Below are 24105 nucleotides of genomic sequence, written 5' to 3' on the forward strand. Positions count from 1 at the left end.
ATTTTCCAGTCTTCATACAGCCTATATTTCATGTGAACTCCAATATGCCACCTGCCATCACGTTTTCAGGGTTCATTCAGTGTTGAAATGTAGGACAAACAGCAGCACATGTCCTCTAAATGTTTGCAGTCATTTTAAATGAAGCTGATACTACATGAGACATTTTCCACATTTATTGTCTTTGAACAGAGAATAATAAAGCCATCAAACATATACATCCATTCATCCATCCATCTTCATCCGCTTTATCCGAAGCTGGGTCGCAGGGGCAGCAGCCTAAGCAGAGAAGCCCAGACCTCCCTCTCCCCAGCCACCTCCTCCAGCTTATCCGGGGGAACACCAAGGCGTTCCCAGGCCACCCGAGAGATATATAATCTCTCCAGCGTGTCCTGGATCTGCCCCGGGGCCTCCTCCCGGTGGGACATGCCCGGAACACCTCACCCAGGAGGCGCCCAGGAGGCATCCTTGTCAGATACCCGAACCACCTCCTTGGCTCCTTTCGATGTAGAGGAGCAGCGGCTCTACTCTGAGCCCCTCCCGGATGGCCGAACTTCTCAGCCTATCTGAGAGGGAGAAGCCAGCCACCATTCGGAGGAAGCTCATTTCTGCCTCTTGTATCCGCGATCTCGTTCTTTCGGTCACTACCCACAGCTCGTGACCATAGGTGAGGGTAGGGACGTAGATCGATCATTGTTCCTCCAGTATCCGAGGTTCGACTAGCGGACGAACTCTCCTTTCCAGCACCCTGGCATAGACTTTCCCAGGGAGGCTGAGGAGTGTGATCCCCTTGTAGTTGGAACACACCCTCCGGTCTCCCTTCTTAAAGATGGGGACCACCACCCCGGTCTGCCAGTCCAGGGGTACTGCCCCTGATCTCCACGCAACATTGTAGAGGCGTGTCAACCAGGACAGCCCTACAACGTCCAGAGCCTTCAGGAACTCGGGGCGGACCTCATCAACACCAGGGACTCTGCCACCAAGGAGTTGTTTAACTGCCTCAGTGACCTCGCCCCCGGAAATTGGCGGGTCATTCCCCTCATCCCCAGACTCTGCTTCCTCCTCGGAAGACGTGTCAGTGGGATTAAAGAGGTCCTCGAAGTATTCCTTCCACCGCCTGACAATTTTCTCAGTCGACGTCAGCAGCGCTCCACCAGCACTATACACAGTGCAGGTAGAGCACCGCTTCAGTTTTTGCTTCAGCCACTGCCCGAGGCGCATTCCACTTGGCCTGTCGATACCTGTCGGCTGCCTCCGGAGTCCCACAGGCTAACCAAGCCCGATAGGACTCCTTCTTCAGCCTGGTGGCTCCCTTCACCTCTGGTGTCCACCATTTGGTTCGGGGATTACCACCACGGCAGGCGCCAACCACCTTGCGGCCGCAGCTCAGTGCAGCAGCTTCGGCGATGGAGACGCTGAACATGGTCCATTCAGACTCAATGTCCCCAGTCTCCCTCGGAATGCTGTTGAAGCTCTGCTGGAGGAGTGCGTTGAAGATCTCGCGGACTGGGGCCTCTGCTAGACGTTCCCAGCACACCCTCACTACGCGTTTAGGTGCACTGGGTCTGTCCAGCGTCCTCCCCCGCCACCTGATCCAACTCACCACCAGGTGGGGATCAGTTGACAGCTCAGCCCCTCTCTTTAAACGAGTGTCCAGAACATTTGGTCGCAGGTCTGGTGATACGATTACAAAATCGATCATCGACCTGCGACCTAGAGCGTCCTGGTGCCACGTGCACTTTGGACACTCTTATGTTCGAACAAGGTGTTCGTTATGGCCAAACTGTGAGTTGCACAGAAGTCCAATAACAAAACACCGCTCGGATTCAGATCAAACATATACAGGCTTGTGCAAATACAAACTTCTGTGGTGCATTTGATGACCTGCAGAGGAGAACAAGTCGGGCTTTTCAGCCCTAACACAACCTCTTTGTTCTCAATACTACAAAACCTTCAAAGGCTGATATGCAAGTTTGCATGAATCACCAACACAGTTGTGTTTGTTTCTAGTATAGTTATAAATAAGCTGATCAAATATCTGCTCACTGATTAGATCCAGTATCTATTACAGATGAACTGGATATCACAGCATGTTGTTAATCCGTCATATCAAACTAAACAGTGTTGCTGGTGTAAATATCCTCCAATAAAGTCAGATGGGCTGAGGGCTGCTGTTGCCAGGTAACGATGATGTCACCCTGGATCTTCTGATCTTTAGCATCGTAGTCTCGGAGTCTGATGTTGGCTCATGTGTTGTCAGACACCAACATGACATTCTACTAGTCAAGGCCTGACCTTAACCCACTGATGCTGATCACACAGACCCACTAATAGAACTGTTTTATCAGGTTTATGCAGCGTCACCATTAATGTCACATTTAATCAGACCACATTTACATTACAAGCCCACTACAACCATTATCAACATTTTAAATTACATTATACATCTGCACTGATTTAAACCTGCTTCATTGTTTCACCTTAACAGTTCATTCCTCAAATCAAACAAGATATTTGACCCTCAAAAAAATGTACCAACAAATAATTTTGCAATAAAATATTTATTTTTCAACTTTTACAAGTGAAATCAAACAAGTGTATTTAACAGTGAAACCAGAGTGGAAGCTGCTCATATAGAGTCCAACCCAGGCTCAAAGTAAGTTAGGTAGACCAGCATCATCAACGTGTTGGCTCTCTGAACACGGTGCAAGATTGCCATCTGCAGGACAAAACTAGTTTTTCTCGCCCTCCTCGTCAACGTCAAGATGACGACATCTTAGCAGTGTAAAAATTAAAGCAATTTACCATTTGTCATAGCGGACATTTCTACATGAGCCAGTTAAATGCTGCTGTTTCTTCATGTGTGTGTTGCTGTTTGAATCCAACAAACGTTATATTAGATCAGCTTCATTCACAAACAGAAAGCTAACATATTTGCTGATGTCCTGTGCGGGTTCACAGCTGCTGTGTCTCTGTGCTCTCACAGCTGTGTTCTACAGAGGAAACACAGTCCAATCCCTCCAGTGGTTCACAGACTGGATCTGATGTTACTGTACACGCTGTCTTTACCTTCAGACCAGAACCTGCCAACAGAAAAAGACTCAACATGTTTCATGTGTTTGTCAATGTTTCATTCATGATTTCTGACTGAAAACAGCTCATTATGACCTGATCTTTAGGAAATACAAAACATGATTATCTTTCATTAGTTATTAGCTTCGCAATCAAAATCTGCTTTTCAGCCCTCAGACATTCCCAGTTGCTGTTAAACAGAGCAGGGATTTCTCACACATCCTTTCCAAACATCCTGCTTTTAGTTTGGATGCTGACATCATGTGACTTTGGAAACAAAAACTACCAGGGTCACATGATCAGTCTGGCTCTGAGGTGGAATTTATGCATGAGTTGAGTTGATGTTAGTCTGAGACCTCTCAGTCCATTCTGTCCTGGGTTACAGGGACTTCTTTCCTGACTCGGCCAAGTCATTCACTCGTGTCTCTGCAGCTGTTCGGCCTCTTTAGACACATCTGTCACCAATTTTCTTTCCAAAGTCTTTGAAATCTTTGCTTCCTGCCTCTGCCAGGCCTGCTCTGTACTACAGCCCTGCACGGGACTCTTGTTAAATCCCACTGCTGCTGAATTTCTCACCATTACTGCCCACTCTCACTGTCCATCTCTATCACTGCAGCCTGCTCCCCAGATATTGTGTCCAACCCACCCCCACCCTCAGACTCATTGTTATCCGTGGTTTTAATGTGATGTCAGAACTACTGCCCCACTTCACTGTGGGGACGCTGGTCTTTGGGGTGTGGCCTCAAAAACAAAGAGCAAGTGGGACACGCCCACCTGAAGGGGAAAACACAACTGTGGTCCTTTGCCTTCCAGCCATCCTTTGAATGTCTTTGAGTTGAACTGAACCAAAATGCCAGATAATTGCTTTGCTATCGGATGCACTAATCAGCATTTATTTAGTGCTGTCAGAAGGGCGTAGAGTATGACAGCCACATGTGAGCACACCTCTCCTAATCATGCTATCTCTGCTCAAACCTGCTAAAGTTTTTATACTGTTTGTAAATTGAACTTGATTTGACGCTTTGAGCATTACAAGGTTAAAGTCCATCATTACAAACTTCACTGTGTGGAATAAAGGATAAATCAAGTGTTAAATTCTCCCAATTCTTTTGATCTTTGGGCTGAAGGAAGGACAATACTCGGTGTATAAATGTTCAATCAACAATTATTTTATTCCATACAATTCAACACTTTATGAGCATAAACCATCCGGATGGGGAGACATGCATGAAGAGGGTCACAGCAAATGTCAAAATGGTGGAGCGTTACTCAAACTCTTATAGCCTCTGGTGGCCCCCACCTAGTCATAAAAGCCTAAACATCCACATACACTCTAACTTTCAGTGAGCCTGAGTTACGACTTTGGCTCCCTGTTTTTCTGCTTCCAACAAAGGTGGGGGTGAAGCTCCTGTGGAATGTGCTCTGTCCTTTCTACTACCAGAAGAGCAAGGCCCTAACACACACTATTCTCCTCATAACTCAGCAGTATGAAATGTCATGTAACTCATTCACAGTAAATCAGCAGTACAGGATAATACAAACCTATCTAATAAATCTAATTATTTTCACATTCTTTTAACTCAGAAGTATAATGCAAACTAAAACTACATACGGATTACACAATCTATAATAAGAAGTATGGTGTAGCTTACAGCAGTATCATAATCCACTCATTTTGATTACAGGTATAAGATAACATATGATAGCATAATGATCTCTGTGTGGAATAAAGGATAAATCAAGTCACTGATGTAGTTGTGCGATATATAATAATAAGATATATTTGTATTAAAGATTACTGAATTCCAACAGCAGCTTCTTGAAAATTAGTTTGTAGTTACTAATATTTGCTCTAAATTATGCTGGTGAAAACGTGTCACAGCTTTTGTCATGTTTGGAAACGACTGTAACAGAATACATACAGAAATTATGACATTATATTATTGTATATTGTATATTTTTATATTATTTTTATATTATTGTATATTGTATATTATATTATTATGACATTATATATATATACGTGTGTGTGCACCTGTGTGTGTGAGCTTGTGTTCACAAGGTTTCACCATGTAACTGTCTAATAGTGGGTATGTGGATTCATAGCCCTGCACCAGGCCCAGAGTCCTGAGACTCAAGGGCCGCCCCACACCCCAGCAGGGGCCCGACAGAGTAAAGGGGACAAAGTCAAGGAGCCGAGTTAAACACCCAGGATCCTGATCTCCATGGATGGAAAACAGAGAGATTTAATCAAGTGGAAGATCTTTCAGACTCATTGATCCAGCTCATTCTTTGGATATAATCAGAACTATTAATCAGCATCATTTTGTATTTCTTTTGGAAAAGCAGACAAACACAAAAACATTATTATATTTTGAAAAATACTGACAGCCACCAGTGCTCCCCTCAGCCTCCCAGTAGATGCAGCTGTGGTATAAATGTCTAAATCCTGCATCACCGTTGATCAGGTGCACCTGTGCTGTGTTTAGTGCGGAGAAACGGAGCTCAGAGGGCTGAATGACCTCGGCTCAGACCGGAAACAGCGCAGACACGAGGCTACTTTAGCATGGTTAGCTAGCTCTGCCATACCGGAAGTGTCCAATCTGTGACTACAAAGTCCACAGTCTGTTAGTCTGGTCTGTTTCTAACCTTCCCTCATACTTTTACTATTAAAGCCTCATCATTAAATCTGTATTTCCAACACTGTGTGAATTTCTATGACGTCAGAGGCGCGAGCTGCACCTGAGTGTAACACTTCCGGTCACAGAGGACTGTCTGCGGAGCTGCTGCAGGTTAAACAGAGACTTTCTTACCGTTCATGAGGAGCAGGAACACCACCAGCGTCTTCATCCTCCTTTAAAAACAACTCAAACCGACACAAAGTCCCGTTAAATCCTCTGCTGACCCAACGAACCCACACCTGGACACACCTGCAGCTCCCAAACACGCCCACGCACAAAGTTTACTTTCTGTTTAACAGGAAGTCTCCGTGTGTGGCAGATATCAGATAATAAAATGTGTGTGAAGTAGATTTTAAATAAAACGTATAAATGTGCCACATGAACACAAACAGCTGGATCATTGTGGTCTGACAGGCCTGTTAAAGAAAGTCTGAGGCTCAGTGATGTTTGTGTGAATAGTTCATGGAGCTGTGGATCACCTTCATGCAGGAAGTGAACTTTGAAATTATAAGTGTTTCCATTTAAAATATGTTCTATAAAAATAAAACATTATCATATTATTATAATTTAAAGCTTCAGCCTTTATAGTGGTGAGAGAGTGAAACTGAACACATCCTGTTAAAATCTGATTCATGAGGCAGTAATAAGATCTGCCACAGATTAATAACATAATGTGAGTAATGGAAGAGCCTCAATAAATTAAGAGTAATATCATCACCTTTTATTAACTTTCACTTAATTCATAGTTTTCAGTAATATGAGATCAAACATAACCCAATATAAATGTGATTTATGATATAAATGTTCATGTACTGATGAGAAAATAAGTAAAATGTGACTTTTTCATATTTCTGGGAATCTGTTTTGGGATTTTTTTTATTTACTTTTACTGTTTAATCCATAAAAACATAATAAAAACTATGAAATTGTAGTCATGCTTTTTATGAGTGTGATGTGATTTGTGGTAGATCCTCTGTTTTCGTATCAGAGCCTGTGAGCAGTCATTGAACCAGCAGCACACATGCTTCATTCCAGCTTAAATGGGAAGATAAGATAATAAGATAAGATAACCTTTATTAGTTCCACTCATGGGAAATTTGTTTTGTGACAGCAGTGGACAGTGCAAAGTTACGTAGAAAAATTATAGAAAAAACACTGGAATAATATATCCATAAGATACTGTACACAATAGAATAGAATAAAATAAAAATAAAATACTATATACAATTAAATAAAAGAGAATACAAATGCTATATACAATATGAGTATAATACAATGATGCCAGAGAGAGAGAGAGGCACTTAGTGTTATTGCACATGTGTGGATGTGTTTGATCAGTTAAAGTCTTTGTTGTGGAGTCTGACAGCAGTGGGGAGGAAAGACCTGCGAAATCTCTCCGTCCCACACCGTGGGTGCCGGAGCCACTGAAGGAGCTGCTCAGTGCTGTCACAGTCTCCTGCATGGGGTGGAAGATGTTGTCCAACAGGGATGACAGCTTAGCCACCATTCTCCTGTCACTCACCACCTCCACTGGGTCCAGAGGGCATCCCAGAACAGAGCTGGCCCTTCGGATCAGCCTGTTCAGTCTCTTCCTGTCCCCGGCAGAGATGCTGCCACCCCAGCAGACCACACCGTTAAAGATGGCTGAGGCCACCACAGAGTCATAGAAGGTCTTCAGGAGTGGGCCCTTCACTCCAAAAGACCTGAGTCTCCGCAGCAGGTACATCTCTGCCCTTTCCTGTAGAGGGCGTCTGAATTATGAGTCCAGTCCAGTTTATTGTTCAGATGAACACCAAGGTACCTGTAGCTATCCACAGTCTCAATGTCAGATTTCAGTGTCAGAAGTCAGATTTCCAGCTGGGAAAACCAGAGAAGCTCCACCAGCCTGGACTTCAAGATGGTGACAGCGTAGTAAAACCTTAAAGAAGGATCTTTGTTGGTTCTTGGAAGATGTTTCTGCTCTCATGTGATACCTGGAGAGTCTCAGGTATGTCACTCCTAGAGGGGCTGTCACCTTGGAGGTGGTGCTGAGGGTTATTGACCAACTATTGATCATTTGACTCATCACATAACCAACATGTGAAACATGGCGTGGGTCATTACCATCACAGGTGTGACTTGCCTCAGCCTATCATGTGACCTGCTGAGGTCACCTGATTGTGAGTGGGAGGATCTCAGACTGCATTATAGATGGCAGACAGTTGGTGTTGTAAGCCCCGCCCTCTGTTCAAAGATAGTCCCTCACAGTGGACATAGATGCTTCTTTCACTCCTCTTTCAAACCACCTGTCCTGTCTGTCCACAATGTGAACATCAGCATCCTTGAAAGAGTGACCTTTGACCTTTAGATGCAGATGGACCGTCGACTCTTGTCCCGTGGAGGTGGCTCTTCTATGTTGTGCCATGTGTTTATGACATGGCTGTTTGGTCTCTCCTGTAATGTTTGTGTCACCCTTTTTAACTGAGTAGTCAAAAAAAAATCAGTTAAATCCACAGTAATCTGTCATCCAAAGCCAAGAAAAAAAACAATATTTTAGAATCTACTCTTGTTGGGTTCAGTTAGGATCGTAAGGAGACTGGCGGTGGTAACTCAACTTAAAGAAGGAAAAACCCTCCACTCAGAATGAGACACTGAGAACAACTTAAAGGAAAAACAGTGATTTGAGTGTATTCAACATTTAAATGGTCCAAAACATAGACATGAACAAAACATTTCAATCATTTCAACAGGTGAATCTCAACAATGTACAATATATCACTTAAAGTGTCCATAGATGTATTAGGTAGGCTGTCCATTTCAGTTCAGTGCACTTCGTATTCAGTGTTCTTAGTCAGTGTTAATTGTCTTTAGTCACAGTTTTGCTTTTAGATGCATCAGTTTTTTGTGCTAAGTGGAATCAGATCTGACCCAAAAAAAGGAAAAAAGTAACAACATAAAGCGTCCTGAGATCTCAGTAAAAAGCGTTAATCCTTAAAAAAAAATTGCAAATCGTTGTATCCTACCACCCTCCAAGGAAACAGGTGGCCTTCATATTGAGAATGTCCTTTCTAGGCACCTCCAGTGGCATCCAGTCATTAGATGGCACCGCTCGGTCCTTGCAGCAGATTTCTACCACAAAAAAAAAACAGCCAGGATATTCTTCAAAGAAAACATTAATTCCGTAGCGCAACACGTTACAGGACTGAATCTCCACACAGCTTTGCGCATCTAGCTCCGTGCAGGCGGATGCAGTGAAAGAAAGTCACCACGCACAGCGCTATGGTGCATTCACGGTACATGGGAAAACTCAGCACTTAACAAAACAGTAACACTTCAAATTAGAATTAAAATAGAATACAATTGGCAATAAAATAACCATGGGTTACATTTGCATGCCTCAAATATTAATGATGACACCTTCAGTGTTTATCAGTTCCATTCTTTAATTCTCAAACTTGCAGCAGCAACACAGACTGCAGCGCTAACTTGTTCCTCTAATGTTTTTTGTTCTCTGTTTTTTTAACTACTCCTTCCACCTTACATTCGACCTTTTAAAATAAACATCAAAATCACCTCCCTTTTTTTTTCTTAAACAAACTTAGGTACTCAGTGAGGTGAATTATTAATCTGAACCTCTGACAAACAAGCCTGATAAAATTACTGAACGTTCTTATTACTTAAGTTTCTCCACACCTAAACATCAATTGAACAGAACTGCATTTGCGCAGATCTCTGACTAAACACTATAAACATTCAACACTAGAATACAGGTGTTAGATTCAGGCACATCAAACATGTTCACACAGCGTAACCTTCAACTGGTCACTCAGATGTTCAAGTCTTAGATCTGATGTAATCACACAGATGCATGGGTACGTTAGATCTGACTGGGTATCTGGGCTTGTCTGTTAAGGCGGGGTCGACATGCAGTCCAGGCGGGGCATTTTCAAGTCCATGTCTGATTTTCTTGAAGAATGATGCATCCCTGACAATCGAGTGTCCATCCCTTGTAGCTGTAATTTCAGAACCCTTAACCTTGGTCACTTTGTAGGTTTTACATTGTATGGTGTGGATAATTTGTTGTGCTTGGGTTGGCAATGCAGCACTGTGTCACCCAGACTTAGTGAGTGTGGTTTAGCGTGACGGGTTGCATCTGCAATCACCTTCATCTTGATCTTGGCACCGTCATCCTTTGCTCTCACTTCAGCATCTGAACACTTCCGTGGAGTGGTGTTAAAGAAGGGGAGTTTGGTGTATAGCTGGCGTTGAAACAATATTTCGGTTGGTGAGCTCGCCGTTGTGCTATGAGGTGTAGATCTGTACTCACGAAGAAAGATGTTTAGTTGCTGTTTCCATGGTGTGCCCTGTGTCTCGGCAACTCTCAGTGCTCTGCCTAGGGTCCTCATAAATCTCTCAGCAATGGCATTCGCCTGAGGCCAACAAGGTGTGATTTTGTGATGATGAAATCCTAGTTAGTCTGCAAACTGTGAGAAAGCCTCACTGTTAAAAGGAGGACCATCATCAGTTTTTACTGTCCTTGGGATTCCAAACATGGAGAACACTTTGTCAATGACTGGGATAACAGAAGATGCTGATGTTGAGCGTACACTTTCAACGACTGGATAGCGAGAATACTCGTCTGTGATGACGAGCAGATATTCCTCCGTAGGAAGCCGTCCATAAAAATCTGCACTGACACTGTGCCAGGGTGTTTCGGGTCATGGTGACATCTGCAGAGGGTCGGTGTGTGTGACAGGTGTGCTAGCTTGGCATTGCAGACAGTTTTGAACTGCAGATTCTGCTTTCTGATCGATCTCTGGGAACCAAACTTTGGTACATAGCAGCGCTTTGGTCTTGACGATACCCTGGTGCCCTTCGTGTGCCAGTTGTATTGCTCTTTCTTGTAGGACAGTTGGAACAACTATCCTTGTGCCTCTGAGTATGAAGTCAGATGAGTCAGCTGCTGTTAGTTCGCTTTGAAAATGTTTGATTTCAACATGTCAGCATGCTGGGATTTATCTGTTAGATGCCACGTGTTGTTTCTGATGTGACTGATGACTTCCTGCAGAACCTGGTCTTTCAGAGTCTCTGTTTTTATATCCTGAAGTGTCATGGCTTTTGGAGTGGAGTGATAAGAGAAGAAATTGACATACTCTTCTGCAACCTTACATGCACGAGCACTTTCATTCTCCTGTGTTGGCGCTGGATGACGTGACATAAAGTCAGCTGCATTATCAGCACCTTTCCTGTATTCCACTCTGAAGTTATATGGCTGAAGTCTCAGTCCCATCTTTCTATTCTGGCAGGTGGTTTCGATCTTGGCTTATTCCAGATGATTTCGAGTGCCTTGTGATCGGTCACCAGTGTGAATGAATGTCCATAAACATACAAATGGAAATGTTCACAACTCCACACAATGGCGAGTGCTTCTTTCTCAGTTTGCAACTATCTCCTTGCCACATCGCTCAGTGCTCTGCTTGCATATGCAATAATGTGCTTCATCCCTTTTTCATCTTCATCACGTTTTTCGTTCTCTTTTTTTTTACTACTCCTTCCGCCTTACATTCAGCCTTTCAAAATAAAATATCTGTAAACATCACATCTCCAGTGTAGAGGTCTGAGCGTTCCTGTACCCTGTACAGCATACACTACATTGATAAGTTTGTGTTTGGGAGTTTTGTCTTTGGGATGAACCAGTTTGTGTCTGAGTGTGTTGCTGGGTCTGAAGTAAACTGGGATGTCGTGCTTGGAGAAAACTCTCCTGAGTTTCTCTTATAAACCTGCTACATAAGGGATGATGGTGTTGTTCTGTCTGTTGCTCCCTTCTCTGCTTGCTGTCTCAGACTCCTTCTGTTGTGTCTTCACTAGTTTCATAAAGGCCCAGTTTGGATAACCACATGTTTTAATGTTCCTTTTCTTTCTCTTCCACCTTAGAGGGAACGTTCCCTGTTGCCTTCAAGCCGTTATGACTGAAAACCTGCACAGACTTAGTAAAACTGTAAAACTTGTAATTTGTAGAGTAAATCATTTAAAGTGCCACCTTTTCACTGATTCTTTTATTTACAGACTTTTTTAAAGGTAGCATTCTGCACGGCGGTACAGTGGTTAGCACTGTTGCCTCACAGCAAGAAGGTCTTGAGTTCAATTCCACCATCAGGCCGGAGCTTTTGTGTGTAGAGTTTGTGTGTTCTTCCAGTGTTTACGTGTGTTTAAAGCTTCAGACTCACACATGCAGCCATCACCTCAGAGATAAACAGCAGCACTGAGTTGCTCAGCGTTAAATAATGATCACATTAAAATGTTTATCTAACGCTTTGTGCACTAAATCAGCAGATTGATGATTTTCTGCTTTAATCTCGTCTTATTTGTTACAGCTGCTGCATTTTAATTTCATCTTCTTCACAGATTTTAAATTATTTTATCATCATCATCTACTGACGTCTGATTGGAGCAGGCAGCAGTTACAGGGATCATTTCTGCAGAAGAAGAAGAGTCACGTGACATGTGACCATCAGGTCAGAGTCTGCCTTCATACTCACACCTGCTGTGCTGCTGACACTGACAGCAGGCGCTCCTCCCTGTGAGTCTGAGAGGATGAAACTTTGAGGTTGTTATTCAGAGCTCATGATGTTCAGTCTGTTTAATCAGCACTTTGTTCCTCTAACAGGAACTCAGGTCCCTCCTCTTCCTCCTGTAGATGCAGCAGCTTCACTTCCTGTCTTCACTGAGCTCTGGGATCACAGATTTATGGTTAAAGTAACAGGAAGTTAATGTGCCGTGGTAACAGAAGATATGAACGCATCACTCTGGGACTAAACGATTATGTGATGTGATGCTGGGGAAAGGTGCCCACAGCAGTGCCCACTGACCCACACCAACATCTGGGCTTCATGTTAAGCAGAAGTAACAGCTGCTGATTTCAGGCACCAACTGGTGGGAGCAGGTGTGTTTACACCACCAGGGCAGTGTAACAAACCTCATCTAACAAAGCAAAGCAGAAATGTGTTATTCAATCAGTCATGAAATGTACAACAAAAATGGCTGAAATCAGAAATGCAGAGGCTAAAGGCTCCTCCTTTGGCTTCTATGTGATAAACTGTCTTCTCAGACAAAGCTGGAGAAACTTATTACAAACATGTGCAGCTAAGACGGCTGCACAAGGCCATATAACTTAAAGTCTGTTAACAGATATCTCCATAGACCTCATTCTGCCCCATCAGTAAACACAGTGATATTCCAACCTGTTTATCAGAGGGTGGCAGCAAAAGTAAAAATTTATAAACTTTTTGTGTATAATTTCTCTATTAACTTTTTAACTTCCACTTACTCATCATCTAAAGACAGTAAGGAGACTTTTTAATTTGATCATCCTTTTTTGTTTTTACTTTCTAGCAGTAAACATGAGGGGAGGAGTTTATGTTGATGGAAAAATACCTTCAGTCTTCTCTTCAAAGTCCTTCAGCAGAGAGGACGTTCTTGTTTCCTCTGATGTGAGTTTCAGAATGATACTGGCTTCCCATCTTCATAAAAACGATCCGTCTTTCCTGCTGTGAGCTTGACAAACTCCAAGTCCAGCTTACACAGAGGAGAAAAAAAGTATTAATGTTTAAAATAAAGCATAAAATCCATGAAATGAGAAGTAAAGCTGATTTGATTTTACATTCTGTCCACTCGGTAGCTGCATGGCTACAATCACACCTGACAGTATCACCTGGAAAGAAGGCTAAAACATTTCTGTTACCCACTTCCACATCAAAGTTGCCCACACAGTGAAACATTTCCATTTATTTGGAGTAGTGTTTACATACAAGTCCATGATTCCCTCATTTTAACTCTGATTTGGGTCCAATCAGACCCTGAGAAACATATTAGGTTTTTTAGCTGATGTTCAACTTTCCAAGAGCCTTTTTTTTTCTGTCTGCTGTTTGTTCTGTGTTCACATGTCTGCTGTCAGACTGTTTAAACGGCCCTATCAGAGCCTGTTGCCGGGCAGATTATTCATCCTGGAGCTGCAGCTGTGGAACAGCCACAGCAAAAGATGTTTGGTGTGACGGGCGCACCTGCAGACACACAACTATGAAGTGAGTGACCCCCGTGCAGCAACACTTTGATGCAGTATGAGTTGTGTTAGTTTCACACACACTGCACACACAAATATAATGACACACACTTCTTGTTCATATATCTCACTCATTCATTTGGACTTTGGTGAAATCCATTAGTTCTATTTGGAGCACATTTAGTGAGCTTTTGTACAACACAGTTAAATTCTGTCTTTGTCACATTTCTTTGTTTTCCTGCTGCTGAAGGCTCCATGTGACTGCTGAGGGCTGTTGGTAGTTCTATACAGGAAGTGCTGATTGGACCAAACCAAGCACAGCCCTCTCATTGGGGGCCAATGTTTGTGTTGTTGTTAGATGATTGTTGGTATTTGTGTTGCCCTCATGTCTCACACTGCTCTGACCAGCCAGTATTTAAGTCCTCTTTGTTTCTTGTGGGTCGGCTCACTTTGATTGTGTTGAGCAGTTAGTTTGGAGTGAAGTTGTTTGAGTTTAGTTCTGATCAGCTGACCTCTCTGAGGCCCCGTGTCACTTCCTGTTGGATATTTGTGCATTTCTGGCTCAATAAAAGACACTTTTTCCCAAAATGGCCGCTGTGTTCTCACGTCTGAGCGGCTCGCTCCATCACACTCGCTCACGCCCCCAAACATGAATGTGACATAAGCGTGCCCTGAAAGCTGAATACAAACATATAGAAGGTCACAGCAGTGTGGAGAATATGAAAATGAGCTCAGACACAGTCAAAGATTCTTTTCTATGGATGTTTTTCAGGAGACGTTTGGTCCCTGCAGGAGTTTGAGGCTCAGACCTGAACAGTTCACCTCCTACCTGACGGACAGCGTGGGCTTCAGCTCACACACACCTGTACAGGTACACAGCACACAGCCTTAAAGACGGAGCTAACAGATCATCACTGGGATGAAGTGTGTGCTGACGTTCCTGATCAGGCATACAGTGTATCTGAAATCCATCCTTCGAATCACATCATAAACTCTGTCCTGTTAGGAAATGTTGCTTAAAGATGAGGAGAAAGAAAAGCTGTGGATGACTAAAGGTCTGCAGAGGACACGCAGGAAGAAAAATCCACTTTAGAAGCAGTTTTTACTGCAGAGAAGCAGAGACAGTGAAGGCAGCAGGATCCCTCCTTCATCAATGTTCACAAATATCAGAGAAATGATCTGTGAAACAATGTGATCTGTTTATTGATCAATAGAAATGATTGGATGAACAGCAGTATGGTCGGAGGAGAAACAGAACTACGACTGATGCGGTGATGGAGACGGTTGGAGGAATAAGAGAAGCCGTTGAAAATGATGAGTGTTGTTGTTTTTCTATTGATCTACAGAAAGATTTGATCCCATCGATCACAGTCAGTTATTGATCACAGTGGAGAAGTGTGGGATCAGCTGTTTGGAAAACAGACAACAATGTGAACAGATTAACGACACAAATGAGTCCATCAGAGGCTGAGATGGTCTGAGCATGTGCAGAGGAGGGAGGGTGGAGGATGAAGGTGGAGCTGCCAGGCAGGAGGATCAGAGGAGGTTGATGGATGAAGGAGGACATGCAGAGGGCTGGTGTGACAGAGGAGGATGCTGGGATAGGAGGAGATGGAGGCAGATGATGTGCTGTGGCGCCCCCTAAAGGAGCAGCTGAAAGAAGAAGAAAAAAGGGAGCGGTGTTATTTTCAGAGGCATTTTCACAGGTGAACATGTGGACTGTGGCTCCAGCGAGCTGTGAGGAAAGCTGTGACAGAATGTGCTGGAGCTTCTGTGCTGTGGAGCACTTTTATTCATTCACATGTTTATGAACGAGTTCAGTCAGCAGGTTTCACTCCAGCCTCACAGCTCGTCTTCCTCTGAGTCCAGCAGCTGTTTGAAGGAGACTTTGTGTCTCTGAGCTGTGAGGACGACACTCTGAGCAGATCAAACTCTCACTGTGTCACGCTCGCTTTGCTCTTTCACTTTATTAATGATGGTTTTTCCTCTGGGGGCAGCAGGTCTGCTGACATGAAGATTTGGACTTTGTCACAAACTCTTCCTTTAAAAGCTCAAAGCACACAAAGGATGCGAGCAAACACTCATCAGCCCGAACATTTCATGGAACCAAAGCCATCAAAATCTACTGAAACAGGACAAAAACACTGTGAGATCAGGAAATCCAAAGCGTCCAATCAGGTTCCCCACAGTTCATTCCTGGTTCTTTGCCTTTACCTGCTCTCACAAACTAAACACTGTGTTTATATAACCTGTCCTGTCTGACAGCTTTTCACATCTGAATTATGATCTGAATGTTCTGTTGGAACAAACATGTTTGTCTTTGCAAGACCAGAAACTCTCTACAGGCTCCTGTTGGTGCTGTTTATCTCTTTATTTATTCATTTCTATTATTATTATTTCTATTATTACTCACAGCACATGTGCAATATAACACTGTGAGAGCTGACAGGCTGAAAACAGAAACAGGAAACTCTTTGTGACACTGTGATAAATGAAGCCACAGCTTCAATGAAATGTTGCTCTTATTTTACACTTTGTTTGGAATCATCTGGATTACAGACATTTTTAAATCAATCTAAACTCTGTGTTTTACTTGGACATCACATCAACATTTATTTTGTTCATTAAAACGACAGAAATATTTGAACATGTGAAACTTTAACAACATGAAGGTAAAAGTTTGTTTGTCAGATTTGACACTTTCTAAAAGTTCATTGTTCAGCTGTTAAATTAAAGTGTGATCATCAAAAACATGGTTCAGCTTCTCAGTGAGTCACATTCAGTGTGTGCAGCCAAACATGATGGCAGACTGCCACAGGTCACTTCTGAGGAAAGAGGAGGCGTTCAGCTTCCTCATAGTTTCACACCTGCACGAAGCAGCCTCACCCTGACAGCTTCAAATCACTGTGTCAGCTGATCACTTCCTGTCCTGTGATTGGCTGGATGGACTACCTGCTACACCTGCTAGTTTGTTCACAAGGTTGTTATCATCCATCCAGATGGAGGATCACTAACAGGAGGATGGGAAGACTCCAGAATCCATTCTCACTGGATTCTGGTGGATACAACAGTGTTTACAGGTGAGACCATTCAAATGGACAGCATTTATAGAGTTTATCATCCTCATACTGACCCAGGGTCAGTGTAACATACAATCCTACCTGTGTGAACAAAGTCTGGCTCCTTTAATCCTGCATGACAAACCTCAGGATGCAGGTCAGCTGGAGACTTTGGAGTTTCGTAGCATTGGGCCTGATGATGGTGTGTAAAGCCTCTACTTACCTCCTACACTGTGTTTCTGTTACTAATTTATTCATAAGTTTGCACTGTTTGCTGTTGTTTATCAGTCGGGTGTAGACAGATTTCAGAGGAGCAAAGAGGAGCACTGTTGCTTCATCATTAACACTTTAAAGCAGAACTGGATGGAAATCAAAGGTCCTTAAAAGCTTTTTCTGCTCCCCGACCCTCAAAGCCAAACTTCACCCATGAGAGCTGACGGGATACGATTATTAAAAAGTGACGTTATCAGAAACAAAGGTGAGCAACAAGACTTAATATGTGCTTTTACATAACTGTGGTTTATATAGCCGTCTTGTTCATAAACAGAAGTTTCATTTATCGGTGTGGGACGGCTGAGTCAGCTGAAAAACTCATTTCATTCATTCTCCACACGATGTTCATTTACAGAAACGTTTCAGAGAAACTGATTTCTCTACCAAAGTGTGAACCAGTGTTTCCATAGATGACTTCTGTATGAATGTACTTCTTAAAGGAAGCTCAGTGTTTGTCCTGTTTCTGCTCCTCAGGTTCAGTAAATATCAAACACTTCAGTGGATTTTCTCTCACATATATTTGGTGTTTGCCCTGCGATAAACTGTCCTGCTTTTGCCCCGTGGCAGCTGGGACAGGCTTCAACCCTGAAGTGGAAATATTGTATTCCAAGTATGTAATCTGATCATTTACAAAGTCAAAGTCTCTCATCAACATGTAAGTAATGATTATAAACATGGGAAAGCAGACATAAAGGTGACATATGAGGACAGCTACATGTAGTGTGTTTGCAGGTCTATCAGCACATAGAAGAGTTTGTTAAAGTCTGATTCAGTGAACCCTGATTGGTCCAGTCTGTCTGGATAAATTCAGTTAGCTGATCTGTGACCAGTTATTCACACATTTTCTTAACTAATGATTCAGTTCAGGATGACAGAGGCTGGAGCTGGATATGTTCAATAAATACACCTTACAAAAGTCAACAATAAACCTGCATCCATGTACGTTGTTGTCCACAGGAGGAGAAAATCCAGATGATCAAAGTGGAAGACTGTGGAACATGTGAATGCATGTTTGTGTGTTTATGCCTGTGTCTGTCAGAGGAGGCTGGAGGCTCTGAAAGGCTCCCCCACCAGTTCCTGCTCAATCAAAGCAGCAAACTTGATGCTATAGGCTACATTTTATTTAATGGTAGAAAAATAAGGTTTCAAATCAGTGGGTGGCAGATGTTATTACCCATTTGGAGCCCACTTCTACTATAAGAGATTTCCTGGAGACGATGCAGAGGGCTTATGAATTTATCTTGACTAAGAGTGAAATCTTTTTGTGCTCACAGCACTTTCAGTTCAGTTAAATGTCATGTATGTAGCAGCATTTCACAACAAGTGGTCTCAACCTGCTGTCAGAACCAGAATCCTTTATTCATGAAGTCAGGACCCTGAGTGAAGAACAGGCAGAGACTCTGATCAACAAGCAGGCAGAGCCTCACTGAGGAGCAGCCTGAGACGACCACCGAGGAGCATCAAGCTTCTCCTCCAGGAGCATCCAAAGAGCCTGTCAGACGAGCAGACAGAGAATGTTTTTGTTCTTCTTCCTTTATCTCCTCCTTCTGGTCCACGCTCCCAGTCTTTCCAGCAGAAGAAGAGAGAGAAGCTCCTCTCCAACACCTTCCACCACCTGTTAAACCCACAGACCATCTCTGCAGTCTCTTCATCCACCTGCTGCCATCTCCCAGTCTTTAAGTCAGGGTGGCCAACATGAAAATAAGAGGAGGAAGAGTAAGTTTAGTTTTGCATCGTACGTCTTTAGATTCTTACGTTTGTTCCTAAATGAACGTGACTTCAGAAAATGATGCACATGTTGTCCTAGAGAACTTACAAACCAGTGCACAGCATTTTATTCACCAGTTATTTAGCTGTATTTTGGTGGCCACTCTAAAATGACGATGCTTAATGTCAATCCCTGACTTCAGTTAAGAGGACTTTGTAATTCAACCTGATTTGATTGAGGAAACTAAAACTTACTTTGAGAGAAATATTCAAATATGCGAGTCACATCACAAATGTTCACTTCTTGAGTGAAAACTCATATTTGATTTCTTCTTCAGTGTAAACAGCGTCTCTGTTTTTTAAACGTTTCATTTCTTAAGTTTTGAAAATGCAGCAGGCAGCAGGTGTTGAAGTTTGAAGCAGTGACTGGGAGCAGGACAGATGAGGTCAGACTGACAGATGTTTTCAACAGGCTGTTTACAGCAGGCCAGGCTCAAGTTATGGTACATGGACTGATTCTTATACAGCTTATTTCTACTCTGCACTCACAGTGCTTTATACAACATGACACGTTCACCAACCTTCATTCACACAAGCACTTTCTTCTGTGCTGTTTATCTAAGCATTCACACACATTCATACTCTGATGGATGCATCAGAGCAACTTGGGGTTAGTAGTCAAGTCATTGTGGTGAGCCAGACATCGAACCACCAACCTTCTGATTAGTAAGTGACCTGCTCCACCTCCTGAGCTACAGCCACTGTTCACTGACAGCATGTGTTATTTTTCATGCACTCCAGCCATGAACTTTGCTTCCTGCTGGAATTCAAACGTGTTGTTGAGATGAGTGGAGGGAAACGTTCAATGCATTTACATTAAGAGAGTGTATTTCATGTGTACGCTGTCAAACCATTCAGCAAAATTAAGCACAGTCATTGAATAGCTGCTACAGCTAAACTGCATTTGTAGCAGCAGAAACCTACATGGCTGACATAGAAATGAGTGCATGAGGAAGGATCATAGTGTTTCTATGTAAGCCTCAATCTTCAGCTGGTCTTGTTGACTCAGCAGCACAGAAAGCACTTTATAGGTGCTGATAGATGCTGACCTGTCTCACTGTCCACTGTAAATAATCATGTAGTGACTTGTGTTGTTTGAAGTGTTTAAATGGACATAATTCTAATAACTGATAATGAATATTGATGATGTCAGTGTTTGATGTTACAGCTACTAAAACCTTCAGAAGAAAAGAACAGAGTCAGAAACAGATGAAAGCAGGAAACTAAACCTGGGATCATAATAATAATAATGTTTTGGTAAAAGCCAGATTTGGATGCTGTGAGAATTCCTCTGATGTGTTACTGATGCCACACGTTCACTGTACAGTATGTGTGTGTGCAGTGCATTTGTATCACTGTGATTCAGTGTTTCTGATAGTTAAACATGGCAGACTCACTGCTGTGGTGGGAAAAAGGTTCAAACTGAGTCATGGCCTGATTCTCTATTCGCTGAATTCATGTTTGAAAACTGCTTCCATGATTCATTCAGAGCTGTTTAAAGGCACATAATCAATCTGTTATTTAAAGACTGCTGTTGTTCTTCCTTCTGTCTGGGGGAAAGCAGAAGGAAGAGTGCGGTGGTCGCCTCGCTCTGTTTGGTAAGAAGTTCTTGATTTTCTGACAATGTTCAGTTTCCAGTTATGACCTTGTTGGACAGTAATTAAAAGTGTTGTTGTTGTTTTCGCCTGTCTCAGTTATTTAAGAAATGCAGTGTTTGGAGAAAGTTTCTTGCCATCTTTGTGGAATCATAAAAAGTAGCACACAGTGAGTATTAGATACAGGTTTAGTGTGAAGTTGTTATCTTAAAGTATTTTTGGAACTGTGGGAAAAACACACGTAGTGTCTCACTGAGATGCAAAAGTACTGGGAGTGATTCCAGCAGGACCGTGCTGGGAGCATAAGAGCACTCACAGCAATGAGAGGAAATATATGAACACTATGAGGACACTGACAGAGTGGAGAGCACATGTTCATGTCTTACACAGATTTCTCTGTGAAAGAAGCTGAACTGCTGAAGCAGTGGTGGAAGTACTCAGATTCTTAACTTTACAAGGTTTCAGCTGTTTGCATCCTGTATTTGTAGCAGTAATACTGTGTGAGAACGATGCATCTCTGATCAGTGGAGAGAAAAACATCCTGTGTGTGTGTGATGCCTTTAACAGATAATCACAGGCTTTAAAACTTTGTGAGGAGGCAGAATTTCTCAATAGTAGAAACACTTCAGCCTTCAGAATGATCGACAAGAAATCCAAATCACATTTGGAGAAATGTTGTTTCCACTTTGCAGAAAGTTACGAAATGTTAAACTGAAAAACAAAAACTAAATCTGTGGTACAAGTTTAGTGAACCTGCACACGAGTGTTTTCTTTGGAATCACTCTGAATTACAAAGAATGGAGCAGAAGCAAAAATATCCATCAAAATGACATTTGTGTTTTAGTGCACTACTAAAGTCAATGTATTTATTATATTCCACCACTGGTGTTAAACATAAAAAGCATAAAGTAATCCCCAACCTGATTTCATGTTTTTGGTGTTGTTTGTTTCAGGAATGATATTTTCCAGTGGGTAAAATCTGGGATGACACGTGGGAGCCCACCAGTGAATTTCAGCAGCACTTTGCCTGATGTGCCGCCTCCTTCAGCCAGAGAGTCTTTTCATTGTGTTACAAACAAGTCACATATAATATCTGCAGACTGGACTTGTGTCATAAATATGTGGAGCCAAAGATCCAAACATCCAGATACCACATTGGTCACCGACAGGATGTCTTTATTTTAAGCACTTTGATTGGTTACAAGTGTCAGACACACATTTATACCTGTTTAAATGCATTGTTTTATGCAGAAATCTGTATCTTATGTTACTTACAGTACTAGTTGTGTAATCTTATGTTGAATGTTTTCATTGTTCAGCATGTTTTCTGCTGCGTTCTGTAAAAAGTGAGAGCAGAAGGTGAAAAGTGGTTCTCAGACTGGCTGATCCAGTTTGAGCATCACTGCGTTAGCCGGGTCCTTCTGACTGTACTGGGGGCTGTAATTCACAAAACCAGTGACATGTTGCAGTGAATCTGACCTGAAACCAGCAACTGAGCCCAGAAACTCATCACTCTGTTTGCTTTACCTTCTCAAATAAAGGCAGCATCATAAACATGTGTTTGTTTATGTATAACAGTGCAGGCTGGTGTGAATGTACTGATACTGTCACTGCAAATATAAACAACAAACAGAAAGTTCATTGAGATGTGAGAACTTGAAGTACTTTTTTATGTTGAGACTTCATGTTTCCATTATTATTATTTAGTGTAAAAATGAGAATTTCATAACAAACACCTTCAGACACATAATCTGTGGAAACATGCTGTAATTTAATGACCAATAAACTAAACGTCTTTAGTTCACAGTGAGGATGCATTTGGACTCTGATGGATTATGGTGCACAGATGAACTGAATAAACTTTTTAAAATGTGTTTTGTTACTGAATCAATGTAACAACATCAAAGCAGATTTTCAACAATATAGAAAAAACTATACAGACAAAAGCTGCTTGCAGCAGCTGGTATTACAAGGCGCTGCCACAGCTTTTAGCTCCGTCTGTTTGATTTGGGAGATTTTACACTGGATGCCTTTCTTACACACATCAAACTGATTTCTGAGCTCCTGGAGTCAAACAAGGCAAACGTGTAAAACACTAAACTGACAAATGCTGAAACTGTAATTAGCCTGATTACATTTGCTGTTGTTTGTTCAACACAGGGCCGGATCTAGAGAAATGTGGCACGGAAATCAACTGGGGAGGAAAAATCAAAGCCTTTTTTCTTTTTTACTATTTTTTACACACATGCAGGTGTTACATATGGTTAAAATACTTCAAATACAGTAAGTGTTTCATATAAATATAGTCAATAACTTCATTATTTTCTTTAGCCCTCATAATGAAACATTTCAGTTTCATAAACATGTGAATTATTTCATGTACTGTATAACCTGTATAATAAATAAATATGTAGCCCAATAAGTATAAAATCCAGAAAGCTGCACAACATTTACAAACACAAGTCTAACTTAAGTCTCACACTTTTGTTAAAATAATCACATTTTTGCTTAAAGTTACACAAAATGTCAGAAATCTGCACTGTCATGAACACGTTTGTCACCAAAAATTTAAAGCTAATTTTTCCTGTTTTGTTGGGTTAATCTGGGGTCCAAAATATAATTGGACATTTTTGACTACTTTTGATTTTACATTTGTATTTCACCTTTAAATGTATTTATTTTCTCACCTTGTTTGGTGTCATTGTTTTCAGTTCAACCTCACATGTCTGAATTTACAGTTATTTTTAATTGACATACTGTATTAACACAACTGATCTGAAATCACACAGAAACATAAAATCCTAGTAGTAGTTACTGTATATTTTACTGTAAAAACCAAAAACATGTTTATTGAATTATTGTCATAACTTGAAATGCAAATATAAAGTTTACAATTAAAAAACTAAAAAAACTAAAAAAAACGTTACATACAACTATTTATCTAAAAATGAAGTTTGTACAACCATTTAAAAATACTACTAAAACTAAAACGAGAGAACAATCAGGTGTCACACAAATGATTTGTGCCATTGCAAAAAATAGTTTGTCCACCGCAAGACAGAGGAGAACATCACAGGTATAAACCTGCAGGCCTGACAGCAGGAGGAGCATCACTGCTCCTTCAAACGTCGGCCGAGCAGCTACTAAAAAAGGACCTGGTACAAGGTCCTCTGACCTAATGGAAAACCCTGCAAACCAGCAACCTGCAAACAAGCCAACTGTGCCGAGGTGATGTGAGTAGGAGGAGGATAGAGGGCCTCCTCACTGACAACAGCACCTGCCAGGTGTGGAGACGTATCCAAGCCCTCACCAACTACACAGAGTCCTCCAACCCCCGACAGCAGCCTCGAACTCACAGATAATTAACTTTTTGAGATTTCCTTACCTGGATGACTGAGCATGCATCAAGACACTGAGCAGTATGAATAAACAGTGTGTATTTGACAAAGATTAGTGTGCAGCCAGGGTAATTCTCACTGAACGAAACTGTTTTTACAAAATACATGAGAGCATTTTATCTGTTTTTATTTGAAAAGCTGAATAAAATGAGTGCAACAGTACAAACACTGGGAATAATCTGACATTCCAGGTGAAACATTGCACTGTGTTTGAGAAGCATTAAA

This window comes from Pelmatolapia mariae, linkage group LG3_W (genome assembly GCF_036321145.2).
Source record: "Pelmatolapia mariae isolate MD_Pm_ZW linkage group LG3_W, Pm_UMD_F_2, whole genome shotgun sequence".
Lineage (NCBI taxonomy): Eukaryota > Metazoa > Chordata > Actinopteri > Cichliformes > Cichlidae > Pelmatolapia > Pelmatolapia mariae.